General features: G+C 37.0%; 2 pseudogenes; one reads left to right on the top strand and one right to left on the bottom strand.

Moving 5' to 3' along the window:
* The first annotated feature begins 854 nt into the window (after positions 1-854).
* Positions 855-955, top strand: LOC112859177 (U6 spliceosomal RNA; annotated as a pseudogene).
* Positions 956-10,794: 9,839 nt separating this feature from the next.
* The window catches only part of LOC112858693 (mitochondrial-processing peptidase subunit beta-like), a 70,639-nt pseudogene continuing 67,542 nt past the window's right edge, over positions 10,795-13,891 (bottom strand).

Genomic DNA, 13,891 nt, shown 5'->3' on the forward strand with positions numbered 1-13,891 from the left:
TAATGGGAAGGCAGTTATTTTGGACTCTGAATTTGAGTCAGGATGCTGTCGGGCAAGGAGGGAGGCATTTTGGTTGGAGCTTGACGGGGAAGCAGGAATAGTTTTAAGGGATATCTTCTACCCTGCATTGAGGTGGTCACTCTGCATTCAAATCAGCTGAGGAGCTTTTAGAACATACCCTACCCTTAACTAATTGGATGAAATTGATCTGAGTGTAGGCTGGACATAAGTCCAGAGCTCCTAGGTGATTTCACTGAGCAAATCAGGATAGGTAACCAGAGAAAGAGCACCAGCTTTGGACTTAGCTCCGTCGTAGCACCTGGTGATCTTGGGCAAGGGCCACTGGGGAGCGGAGCAGTGTGGGTCTTTCACAACTTCACTGTTTATTTCCCCCTACTTCTACCCACACCTGTGAAGAAACTCTGCCATGGGAGAGTCCCTCTTTGACAAACTTTCCTTGACAGAAAAACTCTGGATTGGGAATCAGGAAATCTGGGCTCCATCCCAGCTCTGCCACTGAGGTGCTGCGTGGGTGTGCTGAGTCACATAAGGAAATACAACAAAGACACTTAGAATTACTATTTGCAAGACACTGTGCTAGGTACCCCAGGCATCTCTGGGTCTCAACTTCCCCATCTGTTGAGGTTTCTAGATCAGTATCTCTAGGTCATAAAGTCTACTTAACAGGCCATAACCAGAATTATTTTAAAAGAAAGATATAAAACATAGTAGAGAAACAGAGTATGGCAAGTATTGTGAAGTAAAATTTCATTTCAGTTATTTATGCATGTATTTACTGGGTCATGATGTAAAATATGTCTCATGTTGTGGGTTGGAAGTTAAAAAGTTTGAGAGTGCTTGCTTCAGCAGCATATATACTAAAGCTGAAATGAGAACATTAGCATGGCCTCTCCACCAGGATGCCATGCAAATTCATGAAACATTTCCATCTTTCTTTATGTTATGTGATATTTTTTTCACCACAATTTTTTTAAAATGTTTGAGAGGGGCGCCTGGGTGGCTCAGTCGGTTAAGCGGCCGACTTCGGCTCAGGCCATGATCTCGCGGTCCATGAGTGCGAACCCCGCGTCGGGCTCTGTGCTAACAGCTCAAAGCCTGGAGCCTGTTTCGGATTCTGTGCCTCTCTCTCTCTCTCTCTCTCTCTCTCTGACCCTCCCCCATTCATGCTCTGTCTCTCCCTGTCTCAAAAATAAATAAATAAACGTTAAAAAAAAAAAGATTTAAAAAAGTGTTTGAGAAATCTGGGGTTAGATGTTCTCTATGGACACCTCCCTTCTACCCGATAGCCCGTGACTACTCTAGCCTACGGAGAACTCTCCTTTCTGTGAGAAACCTCCTTTTACTTAGTGTCATGTAGTTCTGGCCTATCATTTCTTTTTTAAAGAGGGAGACAGTGTGGTGTAGTGGTGAAAAGCACCCTCTTGAGTTAGCTAAGTCTATGTTTGAATTGAATTGCTTCACTTATTAGTTGAACGACCTAGAAAATGTACCCAACCTTTCTCTGCCTCGGGTTTCTCATATGGATGATAACACCGAGGACAGATGATGCTAATAAGATTAAATAAGATGGTGTAGGTGAAACTCTTAGTGCAAATGACCTCGTTCCCAGAAAGTGCTCCAGTGTATGGCAGCAATGATCTGACTTCCTGTCCCACTCAGATTTTAAGGCACGGTCTATAATTTAGCGCCTGGCATACACAAAAGTGTAAATACCGTATGCTTATCTGATTGGAAAAACAAGGATTTCGGCCTCATGGCCATCTCCCTGATGGTGGAGAACAGCAGTTCTCTGTTGGCTGCATTACCATACAGGTCTTGGGAGGAGGGGCAGGGCATTCTGTGTGTTCTCTGCCTATGCCTCCCTTCAGCCTTTTTCTCTGATATGGTCAGCTGGTCCTGGGAAGATAAGCAAAAGGAGGCACATCCTGGCTGTGATTTCTTTCAAGGATCCCAACGGCCATGACATCTCAGTGCCATCAAAATGAACAGATAGATGGAAATTAAGGATCTCCTGTGCCACAGACGGGGCATCTCTATGAGAAGGCTTCAGAAAGAAGTACAGGAAAAAGAAATGAGGAAGAGCTGGTGGTCAAAACCCTGAGAAACGAGGTATAAGATTCAGATATTATACCAGAATCAATGGCCCTAATCAAACAGTCAACAAATAAGCAACTCATTAGGTCCTAATTGCCTCAGAAATAGGCTGGGAACCAAGGCTTTGTCTTGTAAATGATTCATTTCAGAAAATGCCCACTAATCAATTACTAGGACTTCTGTGTAATAGTTTCCCCAGATTTATAGGTGGTGAGCCTGTGAATTGGATCATTGATTCTAGAATGAGATAAGCAGTAACACTGGTAACCTAATCTACTTACTCGAAGTAGCTACCAAGAAATTAGGTGCCCTTAGTAGAAGCCAGCTCATTACTGAAGAGTGAAAAGAAACCCATTCATCATGGCAGAACCTCACACCAGCCCAGTCTCCCTGGAGCATTCAGCTATGCTGAGAAGATGTTGATGGAGAAGAGAGGATAATGACCCATAAATAGATATATGGGAACGGAGCAGGGGGTGATGAGGGGGATTGAGGGAAGCCTTATGAGATCACGCAGGAAAAAAATGGGCCTTAAATCACAAGTATGTTAAAGTACAGTATTACAAGGACTATATAAATAGTATTACAAAGAATAGGACTGTTGAAAGTAGCCCTCGATGCTAGTGTGGTTTTTATCTGGAAGAAAACTTCGATTGGAAACTAGTGAAAAAGAAAAGAAAATGTATGTGAATAATGTAGCCCCACCTAAAAATATGTTACAAACACAATGGTTTTTCAGGAAAGAAAAGGCAAGGATGCCTGGAAATAGCTGCATCTAATCAGCCCCCATCCCAAGCAATCAACTGAAGTCCAGGAAATTCCATATGTAACCAGAAGAATAGACATCCTGGAGCATTTTGCCACAGTTAAGATTAGCGGAAACAGACCCCCATCAGCACTAGTAACAAAAAAGAACTAAAGGTGAAGAAACTGCTGCAGATCCCTGTGCCTCCCTTCTGGGAAGGCGGTGGCCTCGAGGTGGCAGGGATGGGACAGAGGCCAGTCCTCGGGGCTGCACCAACAGCCCTTTGCTCTGAGACCACCCCTTCAACAGCAGTGCACATGGCTGTGGTTCTCCGGGGAAAATAAAAGTGGCGAGGGCTCAGCTTATCTTCCTGATTTATTCTAACAATCCTTAAAAATGTTTGTTAACACAGCAATGACTTATGATAAGCACTTTCGGGGTCTTGTTTAAGAAATCATTCTCTCCCCAAAGGTCACAAAGGCCATTCTGCCATTTTTTCTTCTAAACGATTTCAAGTTTTCCCTTTCACAATGAATTCTTCCTTCTCTATGGGGATGAAAGACAAAAAGCACAAACTAAAAAGGAAAAGATGAATAAGTTTCACTTCATTAAAATTAATAACTTTTGCTTACTGGAAACATCATAAAGACAGTAAAAAGATCAGCCACAAACTCTGAGAAAATCTTGACACCACATCTGACAAAGAAATAGGATCCAGAATATATAATGCATGCCTGCAACCTATTAAAAAAAAAAAGTCCAGAAAACATGATGTAATTCACAAAAATAAATATAGATGACAATTCAAGATACAAAAAGATTCTCTACATTGTTAGTAATCGGGGAAATACAAATTAAGATCATAGTGAGATATCATTTTAAATCCACTAGATGGACAAAAAATTATGAAGTCTGATAATACCAAATGTTGGCGTGGATGTGGAAAAACAGAATCTTGTATACTACTAGTGGGACTGTAAAATAGCACAGTTTCATTGGAAAATAACTTAGCATGTGTAGCACAGGTAATGATGACATTTCTGTGGCCCAGCAGTCCCACTCCTGGGTGTGTACCCTCAAGAAACTCTTGCAAGCGTGCATCGGAGACATGTATAAGACTGTTCATAAAAGCACTGTCCATATTTTCAAAAATAAGCAGAACTGAGCAAATATTGTTTGGGGAAAACTACATTGCAGTCAACTGTTTTTAAAAAACAAGGGTATGATAGGGGCTCCTGGGGGGCTCAGTTTGTTAAACGTCTGATTCTGGATTTTGGCTCAGGTCATGATCTCACAGTTCATAGGATCAAGCCTTGTGCTGTCTCTGGGCTAACAGTGCAGAGCCTCCTTGAGATTCTCTCCCTCTCCCTCTCTGTCCCTCTCCACTTACACTCTCTTGCGTGCTCTCTCAAAATAAACATTTAAAAAAGAAATAAAAACAGGGTATGATAAAGACAAAATTCAGGAAAGTGGTTATGTTTGAGGAGAAGGCAGGAGAATGGATATTGGGGAGGAGGGCACAACTAATTTCAATTATATTGTCAATGTTGGGACCTTATGTTTGCCGGTGGGCTTATGTATATTGCACATATTCCATTGCAGGCACAGAATATTACATAATAAATTACTTTTAATTTGTAAAAAACACACAAACAAACAAACATGGGTAAACAAAGAACAAAAGTTTCTACTAGCTCAGGGCCAGGAAAAATGAGATCTTGGTAACATCAGTCTCACTAAAATACGGGAGGAAGGTCATTTGGGAAGTGATGGATTGCTCTGTGTTAGGGAGGGTCTGCCTAATGTGTGTGCCCCTGGAGGTCCTCCCAGAACATGGGCAGCTGGCCTTGTGACTAGGGCCTGTGCCCAGGCTTACACCCTATTATTCAGGTTGGCAAGTGACCTGGATGGACCAGTGGCGATCAGTTATGGAAAAGACTTGCCACTTAGCAGATGAGTGTTGTATGTGGTGAGATCTATTTTAGATAATTTTTCATGCAGAAAACTGAGGGTTGTTCTGGGTGGAGCAAGCCCTTTTGATCCACTAGTGGGTATACTCTGCTTTTCACCTTGACTGCATAAATTTGACATTGAACTAAGGCTGTGTTTTTCAATAGTTATCATTTTGAATTGTTATTCTAAAGACTCAATACTTGGGGCTTGGTGCTCTTGGACTTTGCAACCCCAGAACTACTCATATAGCTGCAACCCTTTTTTGTTGCTATTTGTATCTTTAACATATTTGAGTCTTACCCACTCCCTTAAAAGGATTATAAAGTGGCAGGATTTTCTAAATCTGTATTTTGTTCGTCCTTGATGTCAAAACTTGGCAAAACAAGTGCTTAATAGGTTTTTTATTTTGAAAAAAATTAAAAATGCACAGGAAGTTGCAAAAATAGTACACAGAAATCTCAGATACCCTTTACTCAGTGATTATACCTTACATAACTATGGAACAATGTCAAAACTAGGAAACTGACATTGCTGCAATGTGTGTATACAGTCGAATGTCATTTTATCATGAGTGTAGATTCATGTAACCACCATCAGAGTCAAGACGCAGAACTGTGGCGTCATCGTAAAGATCTCCCTTTATAGTCATACCCAGTCCCTCCCCACCATCCCTAACCCCCGGCAGCAGCTAATCTGCTTTGTATTTTCATAATTTTGTTATTTTTTAGGTTATATAAATGGAATCGTTTGGTATATCACCTTTTGAGATTGGCTTTTTTTCACTCAGCAAAGTGACCTTCACCATAGAGTTAAGTCATGCTTTTTAATTGACTCTGCCAGCCTCTGTCTTTTATTTGGTGTATTCAGACCATTTATATTTAATGTTATTATTGATATGTTAGGGTTTAAGTTATGTTTTTATTTTAAATTTTATGTTTTTATTCTATTTTCTTTCTGTTGTTCAGATTGTAATTTTTCTATCTCTAAGCACTAATTCTTTCGTCTGTCCTCTCTATTCTGTCGTTGACCCCATCCAATGAGTTTTATTTTATTTTATTTTATTTTATTTTATTTTATTTTATTGAGAGAGAGCTAGCAAGAGCATGAGTCGGGGGAAGGGTACAGAGAGAGAGAGAGAGAGAGAGAGAGAGAAGCTCAAGCAAGCTCCATGCTCAGCATGGAGCCTGACACAGGGCTCGACCCCATGACCCTGAGACCATGACCTGAGCCGAGATCAAGAGTTGGACACTCAACTAACTGAGCCACCCAGGCTCCCCATCCAATGAGTTTTTTAATATAGATTATTATTTTCTTTAGTTCTAAATTTCTATTTGATTCTTCTTTATATTTTTTATTTCTTTACTGCAACTTCATATTTTTCATTTTTTCAGGTACATTTGTAATTGCTTTTTGAAGCATTTTTGTGATAACTGCTCTAAAATCTTTGTCAGATAATGTCAACATTTATGTAATTTCTGTGTTGGCATCTGCTGTTTGTATTTTCTCTTCAAGTTGTGATTTCCCTGCTTTTTTCCCTCCCTGGTTTTTAGTATACTAAGTAGTTATTTTTTAAATTTTATCTTGGATATTTTGAATATTATGTTATCAGATGCAATATTATTTAAATCTTCTCTTTTAGCAGGCTGCCTCTGATATAGCGCTGGTAGAGGAAAGTGGACACTGTCCCACTGCTATCTGGTGGGAAGAAGACCAGGTTTTCCTCTTGACCTCTGTGGACACCGAGAAGCATGGTCTCTCATTACTGCTGGGTAAAGGTAGGAGATCAGACTCCTTACCAGGCCTCCAAGTTGGCTGGGAGCCAAAGGGGCACCTTGATATTGTTCCACTTGGCCTTTGATAATGGTGGTGGGACCACAGTTTTTTCCAAGGTGTTTCCCTAGAGTACAGTAGTTATTGTCTAAACATTTACTATCTTGTTAGGTTGTCCCTTTCCTGCTCCTTTGTAGAGAGAATAGACTTTGGGAGGACATTTTTTGTCGGTGCCTACTGGCACTTCCTGGTTGTCAGCTTCTCCACCATCCACCATAAACAGGAAAAAGAAAACCCGGAAATTTACCCCTGTGTCATTCCTTGGGTCATGAGGTCCTTAGACAGTCTGCCTTTTCTCTAAAGTTCAAGTCTTCTTATATTTCTTTTATATATAATGTTCAGTGGTTTTAACTCTATTTAGTGGGAACAATAGGGAGAAGTGTGTCTACTCCATTTTGTCCTGGAACTAGAAACAGTGAATAGGTTTTAGTTGAATGGATTGGTGAATCTCTGCCTTCTTTTCTATTTCCCAATGTTCATAGAATGGGAAAAAGCATACTAGAATACAAACTAGCTTGGAAGAAGCAGAGGGTCACCTTTATAGACATGGTAAGGAAGTTGATAGAAAGTCCCTTTTTTCATCCAGAGATAAGAAGGTCACATGCTATTTTTTTGTTTGTTTCTCTCTTTAAACCGTCACACTGCAAAAGCAAAACAACAACAACAAAAAAAGGATCACAGCAGCTGGATCTATGTTGAGAAGTCCTATATCATTATAGTTCCTGATTCCCTGTATGTAATTGGCATAGTACACAAACAGCACAGGCACTTGTTCTAGTCACTAGGGATACAGCAGTAAGCATAACTTGGTATTTGACATGTGGTGTGGTCTTCATTTATCATAATGGATACTCAATGGGCTTTTTCAATCTGGAAACTTCTTTAGTTCTAGAAACTTTCTTATTTTATTTATTTCATAATTGATTTCCCTCTATTTTCTCTGTTTTCTTTTTTGGAACTTCTATTTGTGGGATATTGAACGTACTCTTTTGATTTTCTATTTCTTACCCTTTTAATTCTCTTTGGTTTTCAAATCTTTTCTTATCGTCTCTCTCATATTTTATAACTTTGTGTCTTTTGAAATATTTTTCTCAATTTTAGTTTCAGATGTTTCATTAATTTTTTATTTCTGCTCTCTTACTTTTAATTTCTAGGATTTATTTCCTTATACTATCTTAAACAAAGATAGTGTTACACTATCTTTGTCTGGTTTTGGTATCAGATTATAATAGTTTTATGAAATGATGTGAGTAGTTTTTCTTTCTTTCTTGTTCTCTGAGTCTGTGCAAGATGGCCATTATCTGTTCTTTGAATGTTTGTAGAATGCTCAAGTAAAATGTTCAAGGACTAATTTTTACTTTGTGAAGAGATTTAAAATTATTGATTTTATTTCTTTAATAAATGTAGGATTACTTAAGTTATCTATATCTTCTGGAATTATTTTCTTTTTTTCCTTTAAATTTGTTCTTGTTATCTATGTTTTCAAATTTACTTGTTATTGATATTCACTGTTAACCTGCCAATCTATTCTGCATTAGTAATTACATTCACTTAGTTATTTTAAACATCGTTAATTAAGTCTTTTTTTTTCTCTTCTCAGTTTAGTCAGAGGTTTGTTGATTCGTTAGTGTTTTGAAAGAGTCAACTTTTGCTTTGATAATATTCTCTTTTTTATTTAATTAACTTAAGCTTGTACAGTTACTACGTCTTGCTTTCCACTTTACATATTTTATGTTTTTCTATTACCATGTTCCTAGGTTATGTGCTTAGCTAGTTAACTTTTCAGTCTTTCTATTTTAGAAAAGCATTTAAGTTTCTAAATTTCCCTCTAAGTTTTGCTGTGACTATCTCACACAAGTTTCATTATCTTGTCATTATAAGTATTTAACATTTTTCCTTATAATGTTTTTGACTAAAGTTATTTACGAGAATGTTTTTAAATTTCAAAAACAAAAGAGGTTTGTGTTCTTAGTTTGTGACATAATTATATTTTATTCAGATAACTGTTTTATATAAATTCTGATTCCTTGAAATTTATTTAGATTTATTTTATGGTCTTCCACATGGCCAATTTTCATATGTATTCTGTGTATATTTGAAAATAATGTAAATTTTCCAAAATTTATATGTATTGTTCTATAGATGTCCATTAGATCAAGACTGTTAATGATATTGCTCAAGTTCATATTTTTACTGGTTCTTTTGTCTATCTGGTCTCCCACTTATAGAGAAAGATATATTAAAATTTCTCATTGGGCTGATAGGTTTGTTAATTTAATAGTTACTACACCTTGCTAATAAATTTAATTTTTTAAAAAAATTATGTAGTAACTCTTTGTCTTTAATATTGTTTTGTGCCTCAACGTTGATTTTATCTGATGTTGACTTAGCTTTTATTTAATATTTTCATGATAATGTTCTTTCATTCTTTTACTTTGAACCTTTTTGTGTCCCTAATTTTTATTTTTTAAAAATGTTTATTTATTTATTTTGAGACAGAAAGTGCATGCAAGTAGGGGAGGGACAGAGAGAGAAGATCCCAAGCAGGCTCTGATGCAGAGCTTGATCTCACAAACCATGAGATCATGACCTGAGCCAAAGTCAAGAGTCGGATGCTTAACTGACTGAGCCACCCAGGTGCCCCTGAGTCCCTAACTTTTAGTTGGGTGTCTTGTAAATAGCATATAGGTGGATTTGTTTCTTTATCCAGTCTGACAGTCTTTGACTTTTAATTAAAGAATTTATGCATTTACCTTTATTGTGATTACTGATATATTTGAATTTATTTTGCCACTTATATTGTGTTTTCTCTTTACCTGTTTATATGTCCTTTCTTTTTTATCATGTTATTTTGGATTTAGTTTTGTTTCCTCATTTAATTTTCCCTTAAATAATTGGAAATTATATCTCTATTTTTATTTTTATTTATTTATTTTTTTCAACGTTTATTTATTTTTGGGACAGAGAGAGACAGAGCATGAACGGGGGAGGGGCAGAGAGAGAGGGAGACACAGAATCGGAAACAGGCTCCAGGCTCCGAGCCATCAGCCCAGAGCCTGACGCGGGGCTCGAACTCACGGACCGCGAGATCGTGACCTGGCTGAAGTCGGACGCTCAACCGACTGCGCCACCCAGGCGCCCCTCTATTTTTATTTTTAAATGATTCCCTAGAAATTATAGAATGGATTTTAATTTAGCAATTCTAAATTTCATTCATTCATCTATTCCTTTCTCAAATGATATAAACAACCGAAAATGCTTTAATTTGGATTAACCTTTCCCAACTTAAGAGTATTTACTATAATTATCCAATACTTTAATTCTTCTAGTCATTAACCTCTCAAATTACAATGTTGTTTTAGATTTACCCACTTATTTAACATTTTCTTGTCTCAGCATTTCTTCTTGCATCTCAGACTTCCCTGGGGCTCATTATTCTTTCTTGTGTACATCCCCTAGAAATTCCTTTTGAAAAGGTCTTTCAATTTTTATTTTCTGAAAATGTCTTGATTTTATTCTTGTTACTGATGGACAATTTCTCTGGTAATATCATTCTTGATGGTTATTTCCTTTCTGCTTAAAAAATTCTATTATGCTCAGATTTTTCATTGTACCTGTTTGGAAATCAGATGTCAATCTAACTTGTTCCTTTGCCAGCTGCTTTTAAGATTTTCTTTCTTTTTCATTTTCTTTTATTCTTTTTCCTTCCTTTTCCTCCATCTCTCTCTCTCTTCTCTTTCCTTTCCCTTTCCTTCCTTCCTTCCTTCCTTCCTTCCTTCCTTCCTTCCTTCCTTCCTTCCTTTGATGCTCTGTAGTATCATTACAATGTAAGTATAAGTTTATTTTTATATAAGAAATACAAGAAACTTTTATTTCTTTTTATTCATTTTGCATGGGATTCATTGATTCACCTGAGGTTTTCTGTCTTTTGTAAATTTATAAAAATTCTTAGTCAACATCTCTTTGAGTACTGCCTTCTTCTACATTTTCTCTATTATTTATTTCTTGTACTTTGATTTGATAATGTTAGATATCTTAATTATAGTCTCCATGTCTTCTTTCTTGAATATACATGTCCATTTTAATTTTTTTCTTTAAAGTTTAATAGCCTAAAAATGTCAGATTTATGTTAGTCTTATAAGTAAATGTATTCAAATATTTTTGATTAAGAGCATTTTAATCACAAACCAGCATATGTTACTGCAAATCCAGTTAAAATCTTGCACAATGGAACCAACGGCAGCAATAGTTGGGCTCTTACCCTAAATGTATTTGGTACACACTTCTTGAACTTTCTCAGCATCTGCAGCATTGAGTCCAGATTTTCTTTTGGTATACCTTTGCATTGGGTCCAACTTCAAGCTCAGGGATGGGAATTCTTCCATTATAGCATAACATTTACCTACCAATATCTTTACAAATTGGACTTGAACATTAGATTTGCAACAACATGTTTGTTTTTAGAATAATTTTGGCTTGTGCAATTTTACTTTCAGCGATATGTATACACAGTCACATCTAATTCTTTTTGAACAATACATAACATGTCTGTAACAATGGCTGATTCACAACTCACATAGATGCCCCACAATCCTATATCTGTGTAGGAAGTATGGAAATACTGGAAGCTATGGCATAATTTGCCATGACAGATGAACTTGGCTGGCTGGCCAGATAAATTTATTCCTTCTCTGCAATGGCAATTCTTAGTTGCCAATCAGCGTATTTACAACTATGAAAGAGATTGTATCTGGATGTGCCCAACCAACAGCTTCAGAAACAGCTCTTGCAAGATGTGCCAAAGCCAATCTTATTGTTCCTCATTCAATTCTTACTTCCTATGAATTTGCAAGTAGGCAGACTTTGTATTTCTCCTTTGTGTGTAGACAAAAAGTCACCAAAATGAAACTTTGCTAACTCAAGCTGTTCATCATAGGAAAATCCTCCAGTTACAGCAAAGACTATTCTTGGCCCTTTATAATATGTGGTTACATAGTTCACTAAGTCTTTATGATTTTTAGGTTTGATATTTTCCATTGGTCCCCAAATTGCCCATCCAAGTGCAGTATTTTGATAAGTTGTGACATGTAGATAATAAAAAAACAAGTTCTTATAAATTTGCTTTCACGTCCTTCCATACTTACGTTCAATCTCTGTTTCTCCGAATGTACTTTTTTTTTTTTTTATTATATCAACAAGAATGTCTAAGGCTCTTGGCAAATCTTTAAAGAATTTTTTGGCAAAGATGTGGTCTACTTTCTGGACGTATAGGTATTGAAATGAACACCCATGTTTTCATTTGAAGTTCCAGATCTAATTTAGGTCTCTTTTGGGTGCCCTTTATATCCGTATGTTCTAGAGAATAAAATATTCCATTATTCATCTTATTTTCATTTAAGTTTCCAGGATCAATCAGTCAGAACCCAGCTGTATATGTCAAGAACCTAGAGCCTTCAGAGGCAAGTGAGTCCATTTCCAAACATGTTATTCATGTGTTGGAAACATCTAAAACAACTTGTGTAGTGGCCTGTGTATTTCACAATCTGTTCTTTTCAAATTATAATGACTGCCCAATGGCACCTCTGACCAGGAGCTTCTCAGTGAAACACCAGAGCCATGGGCAACAGCAGTGTTCAGATGTCCACTGTTACCCTCCCCTTTCCATGGTTTAACTTCCAGTTAATTTTTTTTCAATTTTGCTTTCCCTCTTCTGCTCATTGAGTAACTCTCCAATTCTTTCTTCCAGTTCATTAATTCTCTCTTCCATTGTATCTAATGCTATATTTGTCTACTGAGTTTTTCATTTCATTCATTATGTGCTTTTTTTTTTTCATGTGGAAGTTCTATTTGGTTCTTTTATCAAAGCTATCTGATCATATTTCATAGTTTTCATACCTTGTTATACTTCAAATATTCTTTTTAAAAAATAAGTGTATCAAACTTATTTATTTTATATTTCTTAATTGATAATTCCAGCATCAGTCATTTTTTGTAGCTATATCCTGTCGTTCATTATTTCTACTTATTCTCATTTAAATGACTTGTTTCCTCTTGTATTTTATATTTTTATATTTCAACGCATTTATAATTACCTGAGGAAAATACTTGAGGCTTCAGTTTAAGGTGTGTGTATATACCTGGGAAAGCATTAGTAATCTTGAATTACTTTAAATTAAATTTTAAGTTAGGTATTTGGGGACCACATATGTAGTGTGAATTCTAGATTCTCATTCTAAACCCTCATGAGAACCATTTGTGAATAGGAATTTTAGACTCTACTCAGAATCAAGATTGAGACGAAAATATTTCTTTACTATTTTCCTTTGTGGGAAAGACTTTCTTCTTTTGGTTTACCCTTGCATTAAAAATGTCACCTTCTGGGTCCTGGCCTATTTAGGGATTTATTTTCCTCTCTTCACCCTGCTGAGAGCCTAGGGATTGCATCTTTACCCCTGCTTGGTTTATATTAAAATAAAGACTCTAGGCCACCAGGAATAAATAAATGTCTTCAGGGTCCCATTGCTTCCAGTGGTTACCTCTGAAAACTTGTGCTTTCTTGTATTTTTAGATTCGATGATTTCCATTATTTTTCCTAACAGCTCATTTAAGCATTTTACATTTTTTATCCAGCATTTTTAGGCACTGTAAACCAGGGGGGTTCTTCATGATATTTATTCCCTGATATTGTGGGAAGTGGAAGTTTGGGCAGTATTCTTTTTTTTTTTTTTTTTTTTTTTTTTTTTTTTTAAAGTTTTTTTTTAATGCTTATTTATTTTTGAGACAGAGAGAGACAGAGCATGAACGGGGGAGGGTCAGAGAGAGGGAGACGCAGAATTTGAAACAGGCTCCAGGCTCCGAGCTGTCAGCACAGAGCCCGACGCGGGGCTTGAACTCACAGAGTGCGAGATAGCGACCTGAGCCGAAGTCGGCTGCTCAACCGACTGAGCCACCCAGGCGCCCCCTTAAATACTCTAATTCACAAAGTTTCTATTACAAAGTAAGCTGAATTGAGGAATTGATAAAGTTCTCCTCCTGCGGCAATAAAAAATCTTCTGAACACATCAGACACAAATACCTTAGCTTTTGGGGCCAAGTTATCATTGTACCTTATTATAGCAAGGTTGCTACTGTCCCAGTGCAACCCTGGACAACTTGTGCCATAGAAGACAGACTAAATATAGAGAGAATGATAGGGAACAGTGTCTGGTTCGTGGATAAGCACCCAGCATAAGTTACTTATTTGGAGCT

Source organism: Puma concolor, chromosome B1, assembly GCF_028749965.1.
Source record: "Puma concolor isolate L17-30 chromosome B1, mPumCon1.1.hap2, whole genome shotgun sequence".
In the NCBI taxonomy this organism is placed as follows: Eukaryota; Metazoa; Chordata; class Mammalia; order Carnivora; family Felidae; genus Puma; species Puma concolor.